The 24023-nt window shown below is 46.7% G+C and overlaps 1 protein-coding gene across 2 annotated transcripts in view; it reads right to left on the bottom strand.

The window, feature by feature from the left end:
- The window catches only part of LOC138303563 (transient receptor potential cation channel subfamily V member 6-like), a 186313-nt gene that overhangs the window by 77202 nt on the left and 85088 nt on the right, over positions 1-24023 (bottom strand). The gene's annotated exons all lie outside the window — the stretch shown is intronic.

The raw sequence follows: 24023 nt of genomic DNA, 5'->3' as shown, positions 1-24023 counted from the left end.
ATGTATAGTGAGGTATTAGTTTTGTAAGGCATATGGCCTAGGGTTGATATATTGTGAGTGCACCTGTTTCCAATAAAGCGGCCTTTTACACACAAAATGAAGTGATGGGTGCTGAATTGTCTCTCGCAATTGATATCTTGCTTTTTACAACGCGCATGCATCCTCTGCTTCGCAGCGCTAGCACAGAAGAAAGGGGTTAATGGCATGGAGGTTTAGTGTAACATAAAAAATGCTGAAAGCAGGTACTGGGAGGTTACAGTCTCAGGACAGAGCAGGTACTGGGAGGTTACAGTCTTAGGACAGAGCAGGTACTGGGAGGTTCCAGTCTTAGGACAGAGCAGGTACTGGGAGGTTACAGTCTTAGGACAGAGCAGGTACTGGGAGGTTGCAGTCTCAGGACGCAGCAAGTACTGGGAGGTTGCAGTCTCAGGACGAAGCAGGTACTGGGAGGGTGCAGTCTCAGGACAGAGCAGGTACTGGGAGGGTGCAGTCTTAGGACAGAGCCGGTACTGGGAGGGTGCAGTCTTAGGACAGAGTCGGTACTGGGAGGGTGCAGTCTTGGGACAGAGCCGGTACTGGGAGGTTGCAGTCTTGGGACAGAGCCGGTACTGGGAGGTTGCAGTCTTGGGACAGAGCCGGTACTGGGAGGTTGCAGGCTTAGGACAGAGCAGGTACTGGGAGGTTACAGTCTGAGGACAGAGGAGGTACTGGGAGGTTACAGTCCTAGGACAGAGGAGGTACTGGGAGGTTACAGTCTTAGGACAGAGCAGGTACTGGGAGGTTACAGTCTTAGGACAGAGCAGGTACTGGGAGGTTACAGTCTCAGGACAGAGCAGGTACTGGGAGGTTACAGTCTCAGGACGGAGCAGGTACTGGGAGGTTGCAGTCTTAGGACGCAGCAGGTACTGGGAGGGTGCAGTCTTAGGACGCAGCAGGTACTGGGAGGGTGCAGTCTTAGGACGCAGCAGGTACTGGGAGGGTGCAGTCTCAGGACAGAGCAGGTACTGGGAGGGTGCAGTCTCAGGACAGAGCAGGTACTGGGAGGGTGCAGTCTCAGGACAGAGCCGGTACTGGGAGGGTGCAGTCTTAGGACAGAGACGGTACTGGGAGGTTGCAGTCTTGGGACAGAGCCGGTACTGGGAGGTTGCAGTCTTGGGACAGAGCCGGTACTGGGAGGTTACAGTCTGAGGACAGAGGAGGTACTGGGAGGTTACAGTCTTAGGACAGAGCAGGTACTGGGAGGTTACAGTCTGAGGACAGAGCAGGTACTGGGAGGTTACAGTCTGAGGACAGAGCAGGTACTGGGAGGTTACAGTCTGAGGACAGAGCAGGTACTGGGAGGTTACAGTCTGAGGACAGAGCAGGTACTGGGAGGTTACAGTCTCAGGACAGAGCAGGTACTGGGAGGGTGCAGTCTTAGGACAGAGCAGGTACTGGGAGGGTGCAGTCTTAGGACAGAGCCGGTACTGGGAGGTTGCAGTCTTGGGACAGAGCCGGTACTGGGAGGTTGCAGTCTTGGGACAGAGCAGGTACTGGGAGGTTGCAGGCTTAGGACAGAGCAGGTACTGGGAGGTTGCAGGCTTAGGACAGAGCAGGTACTGGGAGGTTACAGTCCTGGGACAGAGCGGGTACTGGAAGGTTAAAGACTTGGGACAGAGCGGGTACTGGGAGGTTGCAGTCTTAGGACAGAGCGGGTACTGGGAGGTTGCAGTCTTAGGACAGAGCGGGTACTGGGAGGTTGCAGTCTTAGGACAGAGCAGGTACTGGGAGGTTGCAGTCTTAGGATAGAGGAGGTACTGGGAGGTTACAGTCTTAGGACAGAGGAGGTACTGTGAGGTTACAGTCTTAGGAAAGAGCAGGTACTGTGAGGTTACAGTCCTAGGACAGAGCAGGTACTGGGAGGTTGCAGTCTTAGGACAGAGCAGGTACTGGGAGGTTGCAGTCTTAGGACAGAGCAGGTACTGGGAGGTTGCAGTCTTAGGACAGAGCAGGTACTGGGAGGTTGCAGTCTTAGGACAGAGCAGGTACTGGGAGGTTGCAGTCTTCATTCTAATTACTCAGGACAAGTGGGCGACTGCGTCCATGTTGTTGAGCGATTAAACCGCATTTATCAGCGAGCAGTTTTTGGAGTCTACCAGCTTCACGCAAGTGGGACAACTTCTCCTGTCCCAAATGTTGTAAAGTCAGGACCATGTTTTGGAAACAGCGAGCACAAGGCAGAATGTAAAGGTGAGCACATGATCTGTGCGCGATCCTGCGTGATCCAGTTGTTGAGAGATTGAACAAACAATAGTTTAATAATGTGTTTACTGTATCAGAGAATCTGTGTGTTTAGGGAAACCGGGGTGTAATGCAGATCTTTACTCTAGATAATGCACTAACATTCTGGACTGGTCTCTCCCCCCTCCCCCCAGCTGCCTGGACTCCAGGTAGAGACAAGGAAAACGAGGTACGGGGGTGCGGTGCCAGAATCTCGAGGCAACGAGGTCTCAGGGGTCGGTCTCTACCGGGCCCACTGAAGGTGGTAAACTCGCCAGTCCCTCGGTGGTAATGCAGGACGCTGGCGCATGACGCATGACGCACCCACCAAAACCGGAGCCCCTTTTGGTCTGCCCACACGGTTTAACCAGATCAATCCCTAATTTGTGCTTGTTGTTTCCGGTGCTGGGCACCGGCACTTATTTCTGAGGGCGGGGTTTATTCTTCTGCCTCAAGCATTTGCTGCGAGCAAAAGACACATATGGGACAGATGGAGAAAAACATAAAAGCGTCACAATGGGAGAAAGCAGAAAGCTGCAAGAGTGAGGTGAAGGGGCAGGGAGTGGCTTTATATGGATTGAAGAGTCCCAAGATGGCTTCAGGATTACGCCGCCTCAGTATTCCGTGTTCCCGTATTTATTTGCCACAGCCGCGTGATTAACAGTTAGATTTTGGGCACCGGCACGTTTTTATTTACAAATTAAGCACTGAACCAGATAAACCCAAAAAGGCTTCACCAGGGGAGCCTCAGGTCACCCACAATAACTTGACAAGACCAGCAAGGCAGTAGTTAGATAATAAAACAACCAATAAACAGAGATCAAGAACAAATAAAGTCACATAAGTTTATATAGTAAGAGAAAACGAAAAAGAAAAGAAAAAAGTAAAGAAAGAAACGGACAATGATTTAACGGATACAAAACGAAAAAATATTCTATTATAAACTAAATGTTATTATAATCGGCAGGTAGAATGAATTAGTTGGTGTCAATATAAATTTCTACTTTTGGAGCAAAACAAAATTTGTTGTAAAAAAACGTAAATACCTCAGACGGGATGGTGGATCCAATCATGGCTCCAGGGGACAGACACCTGCTGCGGACGCTGGGGTGAAGGATGGACATCTGGTTGGAAAAGCCCAGATCTTGAAAACAGACCACAGCTGGCCAGCAAGCCATCGGCGCCGGGTCCCCTCAGTCATCACTCCCAGGGAAAATTTTTGTTCTCTAGACCTGGGCATCTAGATGGAGCTTAAACGAGTCTAGCGGGAGGCCCCATCAGCCAAGAGTCACTGCAAACCCAATACTGGAAGCAGGTCCTCCTCAGCCCTTCTCCTCCTGCAGGTCCAACCTTAAGGTAAGGTTTAAAAAATAATTTTAAAAACCTTACCTGTGGGGGAGACGAGTTCATCTCCCCTCCGTCCTTGTTCTCCTCCCAGCTGCACACAGGTGCCAGCCAATCACAATGCTGCTGTCACCAGCAACAGCAACGTGGTGATTAGTCTGCGTGGATGTTTTGCTGCTCAGAATAAGAATGGGAGCCTGGGCATGCTCTCCACTCACCTGTGCTAGGCCGCCAGGCAGAGAACATGCAAAGTGGGCATGTCTTTTTGGCTCGCCCAACACGCCTGGTCAAACAGACAAGCGCACTTTGTGTGCACGTAACCCTCCTCCGGCCCCCTCCCTCCGCCCAACGCGACTAGCCTCTTCTTCCAGGAAAAATAAAATGACGACATCGCTGTTATCAACTTATTTTTCCTTTCCCCACAATCCAGTGGGGCAACGCGCCTCCACCTCAGCAAAGGAGCTGCCCCTGTATTTAACCTTATCTTAATTGATTTACAGTAAATGATTATAAAATCATTATCAGCTTAGCACAAACCCTAACATATACTTTAAATTCAACTATTTATACCCAAAAGGGATACTAAACAACATTCATTTATTTTAAATCAATTCCATTTAAATACAAAATTGTACTTACCCTACTTGTAAAACTTATCCTGACCTTTACATATGTCAAATGCAATGAACTAAGGTTAGATGCCCTTACCATTTTAATAGACAATATTGAAATACCTTATCCCTTTAAAAAATGAATTAACATTAATTATATGTTAATGCTTTTAACTAAGTAGATGTTGTGGTCATCTCTGTAGTTTTACAATGATTTTGTAGCATCGATATATTGATCCATCAATGTAGTGCAATTGATGTTGCGGGGTAGAACACACAACTGTATGAAGCAATGACCGGCCCTGAATCCCTCCCTTGATCCGCAACATTGACCAACGCAGACAGAGACTTTTAGAAATGGTACAAGGAGGTTTCACTGAAAAATAGAATCCCACGGCCATCTTCAGTGGCTTCCAGGCACTGACATGTGTGCCACAGAGGAATTTTAATGGACGATAAAGTTTTGCATTGTATTAGCCCTATTTATAGTAGTTCCAGCCATGTTTACACTCTGGTGTAACCCGAGGAATTTGTGGCAATTTATCCAAAGGGCTCAGGTCGTAGGTTAGCCTAGGTTTATACGCCTTCTAGCATGGGAAGATTGTCTTAAGAAAACTTCACAAAGACCTTTTCCTATCTTCACAAGCTTTATTAGGTTCATCAAAATTTCCAACCTCAATGAAAGGAAAAGAAATCCCCAAAAAGGCTCTTAGCTGCGAACCTTGCATTCAAACACAGATTCTGCGACGAGTTCTTGTGCAGAGCCTTTTCTTACGCAGAGAGCTAGCTAAGGTGGCAAACACTACAGATTTAGGACCTGATTTAGATACTAGCGGATGAGTTACACAACAGTGACTGATATCCCTCCTGCTGAAATCTAACTCTCATTATATCATTATATCCATAGGATTTAGATTTTGGCGGATGGGATATCCATCACCGTTGCGATGGAGTAACTTGTCCACCAATATCTAAATCAGGCCCTTAATTAAATGTTCCACACATGTCTAATACTAATCCCAGAACACGTCCAGCAGAAGCACCACAGGTGTTTGCTGTTCCAGGAAAAAATGTAAGAGAATGATTTTTTTAACTGGTTCTCTGATATTTTTTTAACTGCTTAGAATGTATAGTTTAGTACCATCTTAAAGGATTTTCATAGAATCTTGAAGTCATATTGGATGGTGAAGAGTTACTTGGAAACTGAAGATAAGGCTGTCACTCTAACACTGTGGGAATAATGTCACCCTAGGTGTCCCTAGGGGGTAGGAATGCTACCCCTAGCTCGTGATTTTTTACAGCCAGGGCGGTCAGTGGTGCCCTTGTGCTCAGGGCTCATGAAGGTGATAGCAGAAGAAATAGAAAGTAAAGAGGTCCTGCTTAATTTCTGTGGTTTACACAGCTCGCCCCTCCCTCAGAACCAACAAGGATGGTCGTGTGGAGCTGGAGAAGGACAGACCTGGTATAAGGAGTCAAACCATGCGCCATCACTTACTCTACCTGCGTCATTTACAGATACTGGACGCCAGACTGTTGGAAGTGCCCCAACCCCATGGCTCCAGGATTGAAGTCTTGAAATGGCTGTTCAGCAGGTGGGATTACCTGTGATGAATGTTATTTGGAGCTGGAGATAGAAGTTTGCTTTAAGACTGCTACCTTGGGACCACAAAGCAGCTCTTGTAAAGTAAATACTGACGCGGTTTGTACCGACTGAACAAAAGCTGTAGGGTTGGACAGGCGATTATAACACATTTCATCACAACACTAGTTAATCCTAGGTTATAATCTGTAACAGTAGCACACAGCTTTGTGGTGAATGTGCTACTGAGCATCCTGTTGAAAGCTCAACAAGTGAGCAAAAAAGGACAAGCAATGTTTTAAAGGCGCTCAGAAGTTAGTTCTCACGTCGAAGGGTTTGGTACAGCTATTCTCAGCGTTCTGGAGGATTTGAGCGAGGTGGCGGCTCTATCCTGCATGTCTAATACTGCTATTCTGAATCCTCCTTCAAGACTTAGTGGAAACTTGTGGGTGAGTTGTTTGTGTCCGGACCACTCATGACCCTACTTGTGCACGATCAATTCCAATTTGCAATCAACAGCCACTAGTTGTCTCTTTTTCCACGTGTCGCCACTGGAAGCCATCTTCAAGCATCCTCACAAGTGCTCATCCCATTGCTTTGGCCACAGTGATTGCATTTCAGTTTTCCTTAACACAACCTTTCAAACTTAAAAGAGACCCTTTGCACTATTCCTGACCGGACATTAGAATATATTTTCAATCTCAAAGCCTTCCAGCCTAGAACACATCCTCATCGACAATTGTTGTGCTCCTTGTACTACTCTGACTTCACACCACCACATGTAGACATTGGAAGGTATCCTGGGCTCAACTCAATAGCAGCCATGTCTTGAATGACACATTCCAAGGATCCACTCCGGAGAAAGGCCTTGTCTTAACCATGATGCCTACAGGTGCAACACAAACAAGCTGCCATAATCCTAACCGGCCATGTGGCCCAATCAATCACTATTAATCCAGAGCCCTGCCAGGCACCCAAAATGGACACCTAGCGTTGCAAGGGAAAGCAGTAACATTGAGTTGCACGAAGATACCTCAATGCTAGTCACTTCGGCTATCCCGACCATCTTGGTTTCTTCAAAGACATGGTCTCTGGAACCTCCGGACAGGCTTAAACAAGGGGAAAGCAGCATATATAGCTCAGGGCCACTGGATTAAGCAGCAGAGAAGAACCAGATTATGCAGCAGGTTTGACTAAATTATGTGCCAAGAAAAGGCAAATTATGCAGCATAATGTGGCAAATTATGTGTTAGGATTAGCTCATTATTTAGTCATTTTACGCCTGGTAACAGTGTCTGAGAAAAGAGTTCACCTTAAATAATATCAATTTAATACCCAAATACACCAATTAGCAACTGAAAGAACAGTTATCCTTTGTGAAAAGCCTCTGGGTGCATAGAACCTGAGTCGCCATATTTTTCTTAACTTTTGATCTGTTTGAGCTAGAAACAACTTTTTTTGGGTAAATTCTGCAGATTGTGCAGCAGACAATGGATTATGTGGCAAATCTAGAATTATGCTCAAATAGCCGTGGCTGCAGGAGCGAATAATTTCAGTGACCCAGACTATAGCTGTAGGGAGCTGTATATATAATTTTACTTGCAGGGTAAGCTGACCAGACTTTTATTACTTCTACACACTGCGTCTGCCACACTAATGGCAGTCCACACTACCACCTCCAGGTCCCTCCCCATCTCGCCTCATCCTCTGCAGAGACAATTCATAAGTATGCAGAACATCAGGAGTACATATGCCATCTGGTAAATGCACGTGTATTTGTCAACTTCTTACATATATGAGTGATACACAGAAACTAAAAACGTTTTATCTCAAGCATTTACACCGCACTGCAGACACCTGTGACTGACTTGCAGAACTCACAAGACTCCCTCGCAAGGCCACCTTATCCTTTCATCCTACTTAGCTCGATAAACTCAGTACCATTAAATAGTAGCACTAGCTGTATGGCTCACTGCAAAACATCAGCACTGCAGTATTAGGTAATTTATACAATTCACATTTTTATATTATTATTTTGCCCAAAGGTAATTAAATGGTATTTAGCTTCCACACTACCAGGTGAAAAGTTACTCATCCCTGCACTTACAAAGTGGATGTTTTCTTTTGTGAAGAACTTTTGTTTTTACATTGATTTGCCTCATATTTAGCCTTTGAAATACCGGGCACTAAACTGACCTACTGAAGAATCCATCCTGTCTGTCACTGTGGCCGCTCTTACTCCTGTTTGTGAATACTTCTCTTCTTGAACATAGAGCAACAGCATGGCTGCAGACTTTATGTGCAGTCACTGCCGGGTGGCTCACGGCTGTACGAGGCGGCAGAGTGAGGAGCAAGGTGAGGCGGCGGTCGCAGGCAGCAGTCGCTGGGGGTCATGACTCGAGGTGAGGCGCGGGGGTTGTTTGGTTACCCCGACCCCCACCCCAGTACTTCCAGCCTTCTGGCCTCGCTTTGCCCGGCCCGGTCTCTGCTCTCAGGCTCCTGGACTCGACTCTTCCTGTCCCAGTCAGGGGCGCAGACAGTGGTTGCCGTGTGTTTCCAGCCCCCATGGAAAGCCCCCGCGAGATCGAAGGTCAGGTGGCAGATGGGTGGTCGGGGTCAAGGCCTGCAGTGCTCAGGCCCCCTCTGCTGCTCACCCACTGGTAGTCGCTGCCACAGCAGAGCTACAGCCTGCAGCCTTCTTCCATTCCAGGAATCAGGTTCGTTAGGGCCCGAATTAAAGATCCAGGGACTAACATTTTGAGTACCCTTCTATGCAGTCAAGTCCAGTAGCGAGGGTGTAGCGAGAGGGCTACTCAAGGGCTACTCAAGGGCTTCAGTGCTTCTGCATGGAAGCGACCAGTGTTAGGCTGGTGTGGTTTGTGCTTAAGGTAAGTCTGCCAAGTAGCCCCTCACCTCTCCATCTCATCATGGTACTGGCACCATCACAAGGCCTTCAACCCTAGCATAGTCTAGCTGCTCGGTCACCCAATAACCAGCAACCATCAACTACCAACTTCCCACAGCAGGTGAAGAGCTGAGGACTAAGGATGCACTAACTCGGGGGAAGAGAAAGGCAGCAAAAAGGCCACAGCAAAGCTCCCCGGGACTTGCGGGACTATCGGATCCAATAGGCCAGACAAGTGACTCCATCACCAGTCTAATTGCGGCTGAGAAAGCTGTCAACAACTCGAGCAACCTCAACTCAAGCAAACTAGCTGGACATCACAAGAATTGGGGGGTTCCAAAATTTCTGACTTTTTGTTATCTAAGCCGGCGGATAAGTGCACCTCAGCTTTCATCAGCACTCAGACAGACCCACAGCACCCGAATGCAATGGAGGCAGCCGTCGCAGCGATAGAGAGGCCCCCCCTTGACAGGGTAAGCCTCCTCAGCAGCACTCCAAGCGCCATAAGCTCCCCCAACAATAGACCAAGGGCGGAAGTACACACTGATAACCAACTAGACTCTTTCTCCCTGAATCTCAGTAATTGGAACAATTGGAGCCAGAAATCCCCACAAGTACCATTAGTACCACAACTATTGCAACTATCAGAAATGTTGTGGGGCGGGGTATCTTTTATTGCACAACGATGCATGATCCACCACTAATTGATCTTTCTGACTCCCTTGTCACAGTACCTTCAAATGAGATGGTGGCCACTTTGTCCGACTCAAACACCAAGCATGGAGGGAGTGAGCGTCCAGCAAGCCAAATTGTCACTAGAATCAGCGTACTATCAGCGGCAGTGGCTCACTGGTGAAGATAGTGGTCCATCCCTCCTCCATCCCCGGGGCACTAGTGTTAGAAATGGGGTCTTTGGTTGGCAGTCAGGTTACCCCCTGTCCAAGCAAGGATCCTCACTTAAGTCACACATCATCCAAATTATCCTGTGCCCACCCTCTGGTAGCTTGGCACTGAGCATTCAGGCTTAACTTAGAAGGCAATGTGTAAAGTACTTGTGCAATAAATCATGCAATAACACCAGATATCACCACAAAAATACACCACACAGTGTTTAGAAAAATATATAATATTTATCTGATAATATGCAGGTCAAAACGATTAAAAGGCAATAAGCATATGTTGAGATATCACTGTAAAAATTATATAAAGTGTCTTTAGTCTCTTAAATACAATAAAAGTCTCTTGCAAGCACAAAGTGCCTGGGTTGCTTTCAAAATCTCCCCAAGGGACCGCTGAGGAGGCGATGTGTGGAAAACAGGGAGGTGTGCGTCAGTTTCCCCCCTTCGCATATGGACCTACGTCGTCATTATTTTTCATGCAGGGGAAGACTTTGCGTCAATTTCCAGCGCACAGACTTGGTTCCTCTTTGGATTGCAGGGTTTTCTGACACCCCAGGGATGATGCATGGAATCCTGGGCTTGCGGAGCGCAGTCACAGGCGCTGCGTCAATCCGGTGGGACTTCTCCTGCACAGCAGGCGCTGCGCAGATTCCTCTCTGGAAGTCGGGCTGCGTCATTCTGAATTGACGGTTTGTCGATCCAGTGGGCCGTGCGTCGAAGTTCCGGTCACTACACTGGTGCTGCATCGATCTTCTCGTTGCGAAGTTGGGCAGAGGCGTTCCGGTTCGGCATGCAGTGAATTTTTCCCTGCCATGCAGGCTGTGCATCGAATTTTCACCGCACAAGGAGTCCAGTTGCAGGAGTGAAGTCTTTTTGGTCCTGAAACTTCAGAGAACAGGAGGCAAGCTCTATCCAAGCCCTTGGCGAGCACTTCTCAGCACAGCCAGAAAGCAGCAAGGCTGCAGGGCAACAGCAAGGCAGCAATCCCTCTCAGAAAAGCAGTCCAGTTGAGTCCTTTGGGCAGCCAGGCAGTTCCTCTTGGCAGGTTTGGTTTAGGGATTCTTCACCAGCAGGTTTCTTGTCCAGAAGTGTCTGTGAGGTAGAATGTCTACCCCAAGAAGTGTCTTAAGTCTGTGGTTTTGGGTTCTCTTCTTATACCCATTTTGGCCTTTGAAGTAGGCTTGCTTAAAAGGAAAGTCTCACTTGTTTGTGAAATCCTGCCTTGCCCAGGCAAGACCTTGGACACACACCAGGGGGTTGGAGACTGCATTGTGTGAGGGTAGGCACAGCCCTTTCAGGTGTGAGTGACCACTTCTCCCCCTCCCTCCCGGCACAGATGGCTCATCAGGATATGCAGGCTACATCCCAGCCTCCTTTGTGTCACTGTCTAGAGAGAGAGGTGCAACCAGCCCAACTGTCAATCTGACCCAGACAGGGAATCCACAAACAGGCAGAGTCCCAGAAATGGTATAAGCAAGAAAATGCTCACTGTCTAAAAGTGGCATTTTCAAACATACATTCTTAAAACCAACTTTACTAAAATATGTACTTTTAAATTGTGAGTTTAGAGATCCCAAACCCCACATGTCTATCTGCTCCCAAAGGGAATCCACACTTTAATCATGTTTAAAGGCAGCCCCCAGGTTAACCTATGAGAGAGATAGACCTTGCAACAGTGAAAATCGAATTTGGCAGTATTTCACTGTCGGGACATAAAACACATTAGTATATATCCTACCTTAACTATACACTGCCCCCTGCCCATGGAGCTACCTAGGGGTGTCTTACGTGTAGGAAAAGGGAAGGGTTAGGCATGGAAAGTGGGTACACTTACCAAGTCGAACTGGCAGTTTAAAACTGCACACACAGACACTGCCCTTGCAGGTCTGAGCCATGTTTACATGGCTACTTATGTGGGAGGCACAACCAGTGCTGCAGGACCACTAGTAGCATTTGATTTACAGGCCCTGGGCAACTCTTGGGCACTGTACTAGGGACTTACCAGTAAATACAGTATGCCAATCATGGATAAACCAATCAACATTACACTTTACACAGAGAGCATATGCACTTTAGCACTGGTTAGCAGTGGTAAAGTGCCCAGAGTCCTAAAGCCAACAAAAACTGGTCAGAAATATTAGGAGGAAGGAGGCAAAAGATTGGGGCTGGCCATGCAAAAAGGGCCAGGTCCAACAACTATTGTTCCAGTTAAGCAGGATCAGGCAACTGGCACAGTGCGGGGTCGGTCAGTGGAGACCAAAGTTCCAGCGGCTTCTTCGTTGAATGCTCTACCCAAAAAGGACTGGCCGTTTTTTGGGGAGGCCGGGTCCTCCTGGCAAGCCCTCCTTACAACCCTGGATACCATGTTCACGGCGATCTACTATCAAGCAGACAAACAGGAAACCCAGGTGGACCTACTCAACGTCTTGGCAGTATACATCAGGAGCACTGACAAGAAGCTTCAAGGGGTGAATGATCTCATAAGAAGGGCCCAGACCCACTCCTACACTCAGCAAGTGTGATTTCAATGTGCCCCTTCAGGAGACAACTCTTCAAAACCATAGAACTTCTAAATGAAATCTTGACGGAAGTCAGGGCTCAAGCCCCCCAGATCTCAGGATGGGCTCTGTAGGAGGGCCAGGCCCATGCACAAGAATTTCTAAGAAAAGACTGCAGCTGACAGTGAAATCAGAAATCAGAAATCAGAAATTAGCAACCAGTAATCCACAGGCAACTCCCCCCCTTCCCCCAGCAGGAGGTAATCCAGAGCCCCACTGGGGGAAACAAAGCTTCCAACACTCAGCCAGCAAGTCCCACACAGGAAGTGACTGTCTGAGAAGCCTTAACAGCTACAGCAGCAATCGAGGTGTTTCACTAAAAGGGTTAAGAAACGAAACCGTAAAAGGTGATTTGTGGCAGCCTTTACGCACGTACACAAGAGTGTGACATCTCAGAGAGTGTCGCGGCTAAACAGAGATCACCCCTTTCTCACATTACCAACATGTCTCAATCAAACACAGGCAATGAGAGCGATGCAGTAAAGTTTCAATAGGTTTTATTTAGCAAAACTTCAATCTGCGATAAGTTGCATGGGCTGCAATGATTAGGATAATGAACAGTGCAAGAAACAGAATGGTAAAGACAAGAGTCAGTAATACAAAGACCCCCACCATCTTCCAATGACATGAAATGACAATGTAGGAGATATGTCCTAATACCCTAATATGATGTACCTAATCTCTAACCTAAAAGAGAGCTAGGTGTGTTAAACCTAATCTGCCAATGCCATGGCCATGAGAAGAGCCCCCAACCCTCATTACCTTGGAATGAGGTCTCGAGCTCAGACTCCGTAGGGACACGAAGACTGGGTCAGCATCAAGGCGACGTGCTGCATCGATAGCAGCGATGGCATCTGTTCAGAATACCTCTGACTATCTGTTTAAGTGAGGAGTATTTATACAGATCTGCTTCGACCCCTGAAGTAGGTCTGTTCTCAAACAATAGATAACAAGACCTGCTTGGGATGGCAATTTATATAAACAATTCCTTCAGAAGCGTGAAGAGGGAAAGTACCTAATCTGAACACCTACAGTTTGTTTATCTTTGTCGCTTGATATTGACGCCTTAGCACGGTGGCACTGATAACGCAAACTAAAACATGGGCCTAACTAAAAACAAGGCAGCCATCTCAAAAGATTTACCTAGATAAATGGGCTAAAACAGAGCAAGCTAAGAAGGGTAAAAGTCACTAGGTGATGGGGGCACGAGTCTGCAAGCCAAGGGCTAAGCTAACTCCTGTATCACATTAAAACAAACTAGGATTCACTACAGTCACTGAGTATTCAACCAATCTGACGGAGCATCTGAGCACTGTCAGGTCCCACATGTTGTACTGTGTCGAAGATCAGCATGGTATTGGCCAGTACAACATATGAAGTATGACACTATTCTTAAACGGCCAACATCAAAAGTACCATAGTAAGAAACTTAAGCTCGCTTGATCAGGGGTGCAGCCATCAAGTATTCATCGGCAGGCCTACAATTGGGAACCAGGTAGAACGACAGCCCACTAAGGCCCACTACAGCAATTGGTCCTGACGCAAGAGTTTGGGAAACTGCTACTGAGGATTATCTACACACATGCATTTGGGACTGCCATTGTCTGAAATAATTGGTTGCAGATGAAGCAGCACTGAAGTTCTTACAAACTTTTGATATAATCATTCTCCAGGAAACATGGTGTGCACAGCCCATTCAAATCTCTGGCTACGTTGGCCTGCAAGTCTCAGCAGTTAAGCTCCAAAATTTTGGGCACCCCAAAGGTGGTCTCACCACACTATGCTCAGGCAACATCAGTTGGGCCATCAAACAAATCGATCTTGGAATTGACTGGCTACTGCCAATTAAGTTGGAACTTCAAGAGCCATCCGGGGCAAAGAATCCACTACTGTTAACCAATGTTTACTTTCACCCGAACAAAGAGTTGAACAGCGAAAATATGGAAACTTTGTTCAACATCCTCAAAATGCTGATGAGGCAGTATAAGGAGGCCACCCACATTGTGTCTGGTGACTTTAATGTGGACCTGAGCAAAAGCCACCCAAGACAGGTGAAAAAAAACCAGTATGGCCCATACCTAAACAATTGGTTTGAAAAACTTCGACTAAGTCGATTGAAGACACACTCAGGGGTAGACTTACTCCTCCGGTAACCTTCTCAAGTGGTGCAAAGAAATCAACAATTGACTTTACGCTTATAAATGATGCAGCGTTGCCACTCATTGCTACATATAATATACTTGCACGCCCAGAGAGCGACCACTTTCCTCAAGCCATACAGATAAGATGGGCATGTAAGCGATTACCAACGGCAAACATCATTATTGTCTCTCTGAAGACCAACAACATTAAGAAGTTACAATGGCAAGGGCACGGCATTGAGAAAGTGAAGGAAGCAGTACATTGCAGTGCAGGGTCACTTGGCAAGCTTAAGAGTGAATTTAAGTATCAGGAAGCCCGGGTGAAGACTTGGAAGCACCTATGCGACTCATTTCTACATAAATGTCCTAATAAAGCACCCATATTGAGCTCTGCAGTAGCTGAAAGGGAAAAGCTAAATGCTGTCACCAAGGAGCAGCCATGGCACAATAGAGCCCTGCGCAACTTAACAAATCAAGTTTCATGTGAATCTAAAAAAGTGGCAAAGGAGTAACGCAAGAATAAAATCCTCGATAACTCAACACTTGTGAAATTGAGATCACAATATAAGAAAGCCTGCTGGAAGGAAAAAAGACAGTAGTATGAATACCTGTGGGTTAAGCTCTTAATCTCTAACAAAACTAAGAACAATAGTAAGTTCTGGCAATTGGTGAACGGGCTGGTACATGGGAAACAACGGCATTCCAACACATCTTGGGAATCCCACGTCTTAGCACCATACTCGACCCCTGTACAAACAGAGACAGTAGGGGACCCCCCCGCCTTCAACTTGAAGCAGTTCAAGGCCGTCCGACTTCGGCTTTAGAATCGAGACAGCAATAGACCCTGACCAAGTCAACTTTATTAAGGACATTGACACTGAATAGCTAACTGGCATCATAAAGAAACTAAAAACGGCAATCACCTGCTCTCGGTATGACAGCACAGTTAATGCCAACAGTCACTTATGGGGTTGAGACAATGCTGGGCAAATAAACAGCATTGTTTAATCAAATTCAAACAAAGGCCTATAAAGCATTGTTTCAGATCCCCAACTCAGCTTCACCAGCTCAGGCTCACCTAGAATTTGGGTTAAAAACTATATATTCCAGAGCAAGAATGCGTATGTAAAACTCTGCTGGTGACTGAGAGCTGCAGAAACAGCAAATATAAGCAGCCTATGCTGGCTTCAAATTGAGGAACAACAGCACCGTAATATTATTGGCTCATGGGGAAACCACCAAAGTAATTCAATAAAGGACCTGGGCATGGACACAGTCTGTGGCATGAGTTTGAGCAAAGGGGAGTTTTACCGGATCGTTAACACTGCAACCCGGTCACTGTCACTCACTACAGATAAGAACACACTTGCCAAAAGACGACATGCCTGGGCGGTTCTATCCTCATACAAAGTACTCAGACCCCAGAAATATCTATCAGCTTTTTTACGCAATCGCTGAAACAACAATTTATGCTTTTGCGCTTTGGGTTGATGGCCACCAAATACATGGTCCCCTCCTGGAAACAGCAATTCAGGTTGGAAGCGTGTTGTCTTTGAGGGTATAAACAAGAGTCCCTCATGCATCTCTTCTGAGTATGCCCAGCACAGGTGGAACAAAGGAAAATATTCTTGAAAAACACTTTCACAGCCCTTGGCATACGCTCTTGCAGACCAGACATTAGCAGCTGGTTAAACTGCTCTTCGATGCCTTTTGCCTGCCGGGGGAGCAAGTTGATGGGGCTGGCGTGTAAATCTCTGTCAAACACGGCCGAACCAGTAGCTGAAAGGTTTGCGCAAAGCCAGGACTGACCTGGGTGTCACGGTCTTACATCCAGTAGGAGGTGGAACTTAGCACCATCAGATTTCGGGATTGACAGTCAAAGCCATACTGCTATTGCAAAGCTATGGTCAAAAGCGAGGTTCTGTCCTTAAATCTCTGCTTGATTTATTTGTAATATGTCATGTTTTAAGTTTTAGGGAAACCAGGTGGGGCCAACCCATTGGGCCAGTCTGTAGTCGCCTGTTTTAATCGTACTGATGCATATGGGTTTGTGAGTATTTATAACTCATGAATGTGATGAGTTGAATTGGTGTTGGTTTTAACTAACTAAGCTAATACAATTTACTACTACTACTGGCGCGAGTATTTGAGTACTAGGAAGGCAGTGCGAGTGATGTACTTGTGAGTGTGAGTCATTAAAATACTGTGAATCTACTGTGAGTGAGGGGAATCCTTTGCACTCCCCATCATTGGCCCATCCAATGGGCGGAGCTTACGTCTGTTTCATGTGCACTTCTGTGGTACGCATTAGTCACACGTCAGCACACAATCAATTGGAATTCTTTACCGATGCTGCAAGAAACTTGTCCTTCTTGAACCCTGAAAGCCTGGCCCTACTTGCTCCAGTGCGATGGTCATTTGTTTTTTTTTTGGTTAAGCTTGGTGACCCTTTAGTGCCAGGCCGCCCTTAAGGTAACAGTGTGCATAATAAAACTATTCTACATTGCAACCACATTTGCACACCTCACCTTTAGCATATGTTCCCTTGGACTGTTCTGGTCCAAGTTTATTTTTCCCACAGAAAACATGAGATTTGTCCTTCACGCTTTAGTTGCATTACATCTGAAGAGTGGTAGAGCCCAGGGGCAGATACCTACACATGCCACAATGGTACATTACTTCTGCTGGTCTAATACAAATGAGAGAAACTCTGAATTATTTGTTATTTCAGCTAAAAATAATTAAAGATACTACAATAAATTGTAAGACATAGATCTATATTCATCAATGTGCAAAACCCATCCCCCTGTACGCCAGAGGTGCAACGTAAACTAAAATAGAGTCTCCCACGAGCCAATAATCGATTTTCAATCGTAGGCACCCAAAAGCATTACAGTGACATGGAATATGGAAACTCATGTACACCTGTGTCCTGAATCCTTCCCTCTAGAAGGGAGATGTAGGATGGAAATTACAACAGCGTTTCCCGCCAACCAATGACAACGTTTGAATCACAGGCGCCCAGTGATGGGCCAGTAAGATGCTGCACCCACTTTGTGGTAACTCACTAAGAAGCTAAATGTCGGAGACACCCCTTTAAAACTATACACTTAAAACCCAAAGTGCCAGTGTTAAAGTGCAACCGTTTAAACCAACATCACTTAAGTGCAAAATGTCAGAGATCACATTAAGCACGTCACACTAAAGTACTGAGTAGCAACGCAGTCCTTAAAAGCATCTTGTTAAAAGTCACCAGAAAACTAAAGCAATGCAAATCAGCGACAGTTGATGTAAAAAAAGTAAAAGTTAAACCATGGTACAGATAAGCTCCTACTCCAGCCACTGGATCACACTTTCACCTCTTTCCTTGCGTATCACCCCAGCCACTGGATCACACCTTCACCTCTTTCCTTGCATGACACCCCAGCCACTGGATCACATTTTCACCTCTTTCCTTGCGTGGCACCCCAGCCACTGGATCACATTTTCACCTCTTTCCTTGTGTGGCACCCCAGCCACTGGATCACATTTTCACCTCTTTCCTTGCGTGGCACCCCAGCCACTGGATCACATTTTCACCTCTTTCCTTGTGTGGCACCCCAGCCACTGGATCACATTTTCACCTCTTGCCTTATGTGGCACCCCAGCCACTGGATCCCACTTTCACCTCTTTCCTTGCGTATCACCCCAGCCACTGGATCACACCTTCACCTCTTGCCTTGCATGACACCCCAGCCACTGGATCACATTTTCACCTCTTGCCTTGCATGACACCCCAGCCACTGGATCACATTTTCACCTCTTTCCTGGTGTGGCACCCCAGCCACTGGATCACATTTTCACCTCTTTCCTTGCGTGGCACCCCAGCCACTGGATCACATTTTCACCTCTTTCCTTGTGTGCCACCCCAGCCACTGGATCACATTTTCACCTCTTGCCTTATGTGGCACCCCAGCCACTGGATCCCACTTTCACCTCTTTCCTTGCGTATCACCCCAGCCACTGGATCACACCTTCACCTCTTGCCTTGCATGACACCCCAGCCACTGGATCACATTTTCACCTCTTGCCTTGCATGACACCCCAGCCACTGGATCACATTTTCACCTCTTTCCTGGTGTGGCACCCCAGCCACTGGATCACATTTTCACCTCTTTCCTTGCGTGGCACCCCAGCCACTGGATCACATTTTCACCTCTTTCCTTGTGTGGCACCCCAGCCACTGGATCACATTTTCACCTCTTGCCTTATGTGGCACCCCAGCAACTGGATCACATTTTCACCTCTTGCCTTATGTGGCACCCCAGCAACTGGATCCCACTTTCACCTCTTTCCTTGCGTATCACCCCAGCCACTGGATCACACCTTCACCTCTTGCCTTGCATGACACCCCAGGGATCACATTTTCACGTCTTTCCTTGTGTGGTACCCCAGCCACTGGATCACATTTTCACCTCTTGCCTTATGTGGCACCCCAGCAACTGGATCCCACTTTAACCTCTTTCCTTGCGTATCACCCCAGCCACTGGATCACACCTTCACCTCTTGCCTTGCATGACACCCCAGCCACTGGATCACATTTTCACCTCTTTCCTTGCGTGGTACCCCAGCCACTGGATCACATTTTCACCTCTAGCCTTGAGTGTCACCCCAGCCACTGGATCATAATTTCACCTCTTTCCTTGCGTGGCACTCCAGCCACTGGATCACATTTTCACCTCTTTCTTTGTGTGGCACCCCAGCCACTGGATCACACTTTCACCTCTTGCCTTGAGTGTCACCCCAGCCACTGGATCATAATTTCACCTCTTTCCTTGCGTGGCACTCCAGCCACTGGATCACATTTTCACCTCTTTCCTTGTGTGGCACCCCAGCCACTGGATCACATTTTCACCTCTTGCCTCTAAAACCTATTGCATCAGCACATTTATGCACAATAAAGCAGTTTAGTGCCAGCACCCATCCATGCCACAGACTGAAAGATATCAGAAAATGTCAATACAGTGATAAAGGCTGCTGAGTGGAGCTGACAGTTCTATAATGAATTCAAGGGCTGCTGGGCCAACCCAGCTGAATCCTGTGCTGCTGGGAGAGACTGCTGACAGCTAAAACTCAATCCGTTTATTCCATAAATTTAATGAAATGAACAGTCACCATAGGAAAGTCACCCGTCAAGCACAGAATGATTGCCTGTGGGCAAGATCCAATGCCGAAATGGAGAAATAAGGGTGCTAACTAATGAGTAAAAACAAATGATTTCTGCTTGGCTAGGTTGGTCATTCCCTATGCTGCATACACCCTTACTTCAGTCCCTCTCTTACGTCATACAGTAATCGACGTAGGAGTCCCCCAACCTCTAACTGAAAGGGAAAAAGGAAGCGAGCTTTCAAACCATCCTAAGAACTTGGCCACACCAATTGTCAATACTTCATTCCAAGTGCATGCCAGGTATTTTTTTTAAATTATTGTATTCTTTTGCAAATTCTTACCTAGGGAGAATGCTCAGGATTGTTGAGAGGTACCTTGGAAGGACCACGCTAAGGGCAGCCATTACAGCATGCAAGGCTAGTTACTCAGATGCTGGCACGTGAACAAAGCACGAGGGCCTAACGTTTTGTTTATTTAGATTTATTGTAAACAAATATTGGCTTATTCAGAAATATTTTACAAGCAAAAAATAAATATTGTAGGATTCCTTCTTCAATTTGAGTTAATGTTGGACATTTTAGGAAAGTATTGAACAAAGTTTAGTAATACACACCAAGTTTCATCTTTGTGGGTGCTCCCTTCATTCCCAACAGGTAACCCCTCCCTAAACCTAAATCAGCAGGAAATCCAACAAACTGATGCCCAGAGATGTGACTTGGGGTCCACAGATGTCATCTGTACATATTCACATTTTTCTTTGGTGGCCCCAATATGCTGTGAAAAGGGTGAAGTCTGGAGGCGCGGGTGTTCAGCTTTTAAGGGACGGTGGTGTATTGATTTTTGAGAGGTGAAAGAAACAGTTATCCAAGAAAGAGGAAACAAAGGATGGACTATGAGGAAAGTAGTAAAGCCAAGCGGAAAGAAGTGGGTGCCTTCTTGGACAGTCTAGCAGTCCACACGCGCCACACACTCGCGTAGTTTGGCATACTCCCTCACACAACACCTATCTTCTCTGTGTCCTATTATCTCACACAGATACAACCATACACCCTAAAGGTCCATCTTCTTTCACATTCTTGTGTAAACTCACTAACTCTTACTCTCAAGTTTAAGCTCAAGGGGCCATCCAAGATACTGAGAAGGGCCACAACCCAATTTTAGCAGCTAGAAATTCAGTAGATGCATCCCAGGAATAGGACAAGAAAAAGAGTCCCTGTGCAAGCCCTGGTATTATTGTACACAATGCATGACTGTTAATGCTGCGGGGCACACCTGCAGCTCTGGTGTTAGCGTGCACAATGCATGACTGTTAATGCTGCTGCGCATTGCTACAGCATTGGCATTAGTGTGCACACTGAATGATGGCATTGCTGCTGGGCAGTTGCCTCTCTGGTATTATTGTACACAATGCATGACTGCCAGTGTTGCTAGGCACCCCTACAGCTCTGGCATTAGTGCGCACAATCAGTGACTGTGAATGCTGCTGTGTATTACTACAGCTCTGGCATTAGTGTGCACAATGTGCGACTGTGAATGCTGCTGGGCACTGCTACAGCTCTGGCATTAGTGTGCACAATCTCTGAGTGTTAAAGCTGTTGTGTATTACTACAGCTCTGGCATTATTGTGCATAATGCATGGCTGTCAATGTTGCTGGGCATTGCTACAGTCTGGCATTGGTGTGCACAACACATGGCTGTCAATGTTGCTGGGCATTGCTACAGTTTTGGCATTGTTGTTCACAATGCACGACTGTTAATGCTCCCTGGCATTGCTACTGCACTGGCATTATTGTGCACAATCCATGACTATTAATGCTGTTTGATATTTCCAGAGCTCTGGCATTAGTGTGCACAATGCATGAAAGTTAATGCTGCTGGGCATTGCTACACTCTGACATTATTGTGCACAATGCGTGACTGTTAATGCTGTTGGGCATTGCAACAGTCTGGCATTAGTGTACACAAAGCAAGACTGTTAATGCTGCTAGGCATTGCAACAGTCTGGCATTAGTGTGCATGATGCGTGACTGAATGCTGCTGGGCACTGCAACAGTCTGGCATTAGTGTGCATGATGCGTGACTGAATGCTGCTGGGCATTGCTACAGTTCTGGCATTAGTGTGCACAGTGCGTGACTGTTAATGTTGCTGGGAATTCCTACAGTTCTGCCATTAGTGTGCACGCTGCTTGTCTGTTAATGCTGCTGGGCACTCCTAAAGCTCTGGCATTAGTGTGTACAATGTGTCAATTAATGCTGCTGGGCATTGCTACAGTCTGGCATTGGTGTGCACACTGCGTTACTGTTAATGCTGCTGGGCATTGCTACAATTCTGGCATTGGTGTGCACATTGCGTTACTGTTAATGCTGCTGGGCATTGCTACAGTCTGGCATTGGTGTGCACAATGTGTGACTGTTAATGCTGCTGGCAATGCAACAGCCTGGCATTAGTGTGCACAATGCATGACTGTCAATGTTCCTGCGCATTGCTACACCTCTGGCATTAGTGGGCACAATGCATGACTGTTAATGCTGTTGGGCATTGCTACAGTTCTGGCATTAGTGTACACAAAGCAAGATTGTTAATGCTGCTGGGCATTGCAACAGCCTGGCATTATTGTGCACAATGCAAGACTGTTAATGTTGCTGCACATTGCTACAGTTTGGCATTAGTGTGCACAACGTATGACCGTTGATGCTGATGGACACTGCTACAGTCTGGCATTAGTGTGCACAATGCATGACTGTTAATGCTGCTAGGCATTGCAACAGTCTGGCATTACTGTGGACAATGCATGACTGTTAATGCTGCTGGACATTGCTACAATTTGGCATTAGTGTGCACAACGCATGACTGTTAATGCTGCTGGGAATTGCTACAGTCTGGCATTAGGGTGCACAATGCATGACTGTTAATGCTGCTGCACATTGCTACAGTTTGGCATTAGTGTGCACAACGTATGACCGTTGATGCTGATGGACACTGCTACAGTCTGGCATTAGTGTGCACAATGCATGACTGTTAATGCTGCTAGGCATTGCTACACCTCTGGCATTAGTGGGCACAATGCGTGACTGTTAATGCTGCTGGACATTGCTACAATCTGGCATTAGTGTGCACAATGTATGACTGTTAATGCTGCTGGGCATTGCAACAGTCTGGCATTATTGTGCACAATGCATGACTGTTAATGCTGCTGGACATTGCTACAATCTGGCATTAGTGTGCACAATGCATGACTGTTAATGCTGTTGGGCATTGCTACAGTTCTGGCATTAGTGTACACAAAGCAAGATTGTTAATGCTGCTGGGCATTGCAACAGTCTGGCATTATTGTGCACAATGCAAGACTGTTAATGTTGCTGCACATTGCTACAGTTTGGCATTAGTGTGCACAACGTATGACCGTTGATGCTGATGGACACTGCTACAGTCTGGCATTAGTGTGCACAATGCAGGACTGTTAATGCTGCTAGGCATTACAACAGTCTGGCATTACTGTGGACAATGCATGACTGTTAATGCTGCTGGACATTGCTACAATTTGGCATTAGTGTGCACAACGCATGACTGTTAATGCTGCTGGGCATTGCTACAGTCTGGCATTAGGGTGCACAATGCATGACTGTTAATGCTGCTGTGCACTGCTACAGTCTGGCATTAGTGTGCACAACGCATGACTGTTAATGCTGCTGGGCATTGCTACAGTCTGGCATTAGGGTGCACAATGCATGACTGTTAATGCTGCTGTGCACTGCTACAGTCTGGCATTGGTGTGCACAACGCATGACTGTCAATACTGCTTCACATTGCTACAGTCTGGCATTGGTGTGCACAACGCATGACTGTCAATGCTGCTGCGCACTGCTACAGTCTGGCATTGGTGTGCACAACGCATGACTGTTAATGCTGCTGCGCACTGCTACAGTCTGGCATTGGTGTGCACAACGCATGACTGTTAATGCTGCTGCGCACTGCTACAGTCTGGCATTGGTGTGCACAACGCATGACTGTTAATGCTGCTGCGCACTGCTACAGTCTGGCAATATTGAGCCACCCTGCTATGGAGCCTCCACACCTTTTCCTGATGTAGATGTAATTCTTGAAGGCAGTAAGTGGACCACCAGGCACCAGCATACAGAGCCCAAAGTATAACAAAAGAGTCTGTTCCTGTTGTTTTATTCTTGGTTTTTGAGAAGTAAAACACAACCACACGTTGCTACTAGGTTGTGCCATTGTTGTCCACTGAGGTAAAAGCACCACCGCTGTCCTGTCACTTGCATAGATATTGTGCTAAATATTTCGCACATCTGCCTGTTTATGACCATAACCGGTTGCATCACCATTGGGTTTCACTATACATTTGCACGTATGCTACAGAAGCTAAAAGACGCAGTGGGGCAGCCAGTCACGACAAGATCACATAGGAAAGGGGTTGGCACTCAGAACTATCCTGGCCACTCAGGAGAGGTAGGACTGTATGCCACCCTTGGGAACCTGTTGGCACCAGATAAGGCACCTGATGCAAACAAACACCTCTGGCATCTTCGCTAGTATGAAGCACTATATAAATTCTACATT

The sequence above is a fragment of the Pleurodeles waltl genome, chromosome 7 (assembly GCF_031143425.1).
Source record: "Pleurodeles waltl isolate 20211129_DDA chromosome 7, aPleWal1.hap1.20221129, whole genome shotgun sequence".
NCBI classification, from domain to species: domain Eukaryota; kingdom Metazoa; phylum Chordata; class Amphibia; order Caudata; family Salamandridae; genus Pleurodeles; species Pleurodeles waltl.
Note: the sequence above shows the minus strand (reverse complement) of the source record. Positions and strands in the feature narration are given on the sequence as shown.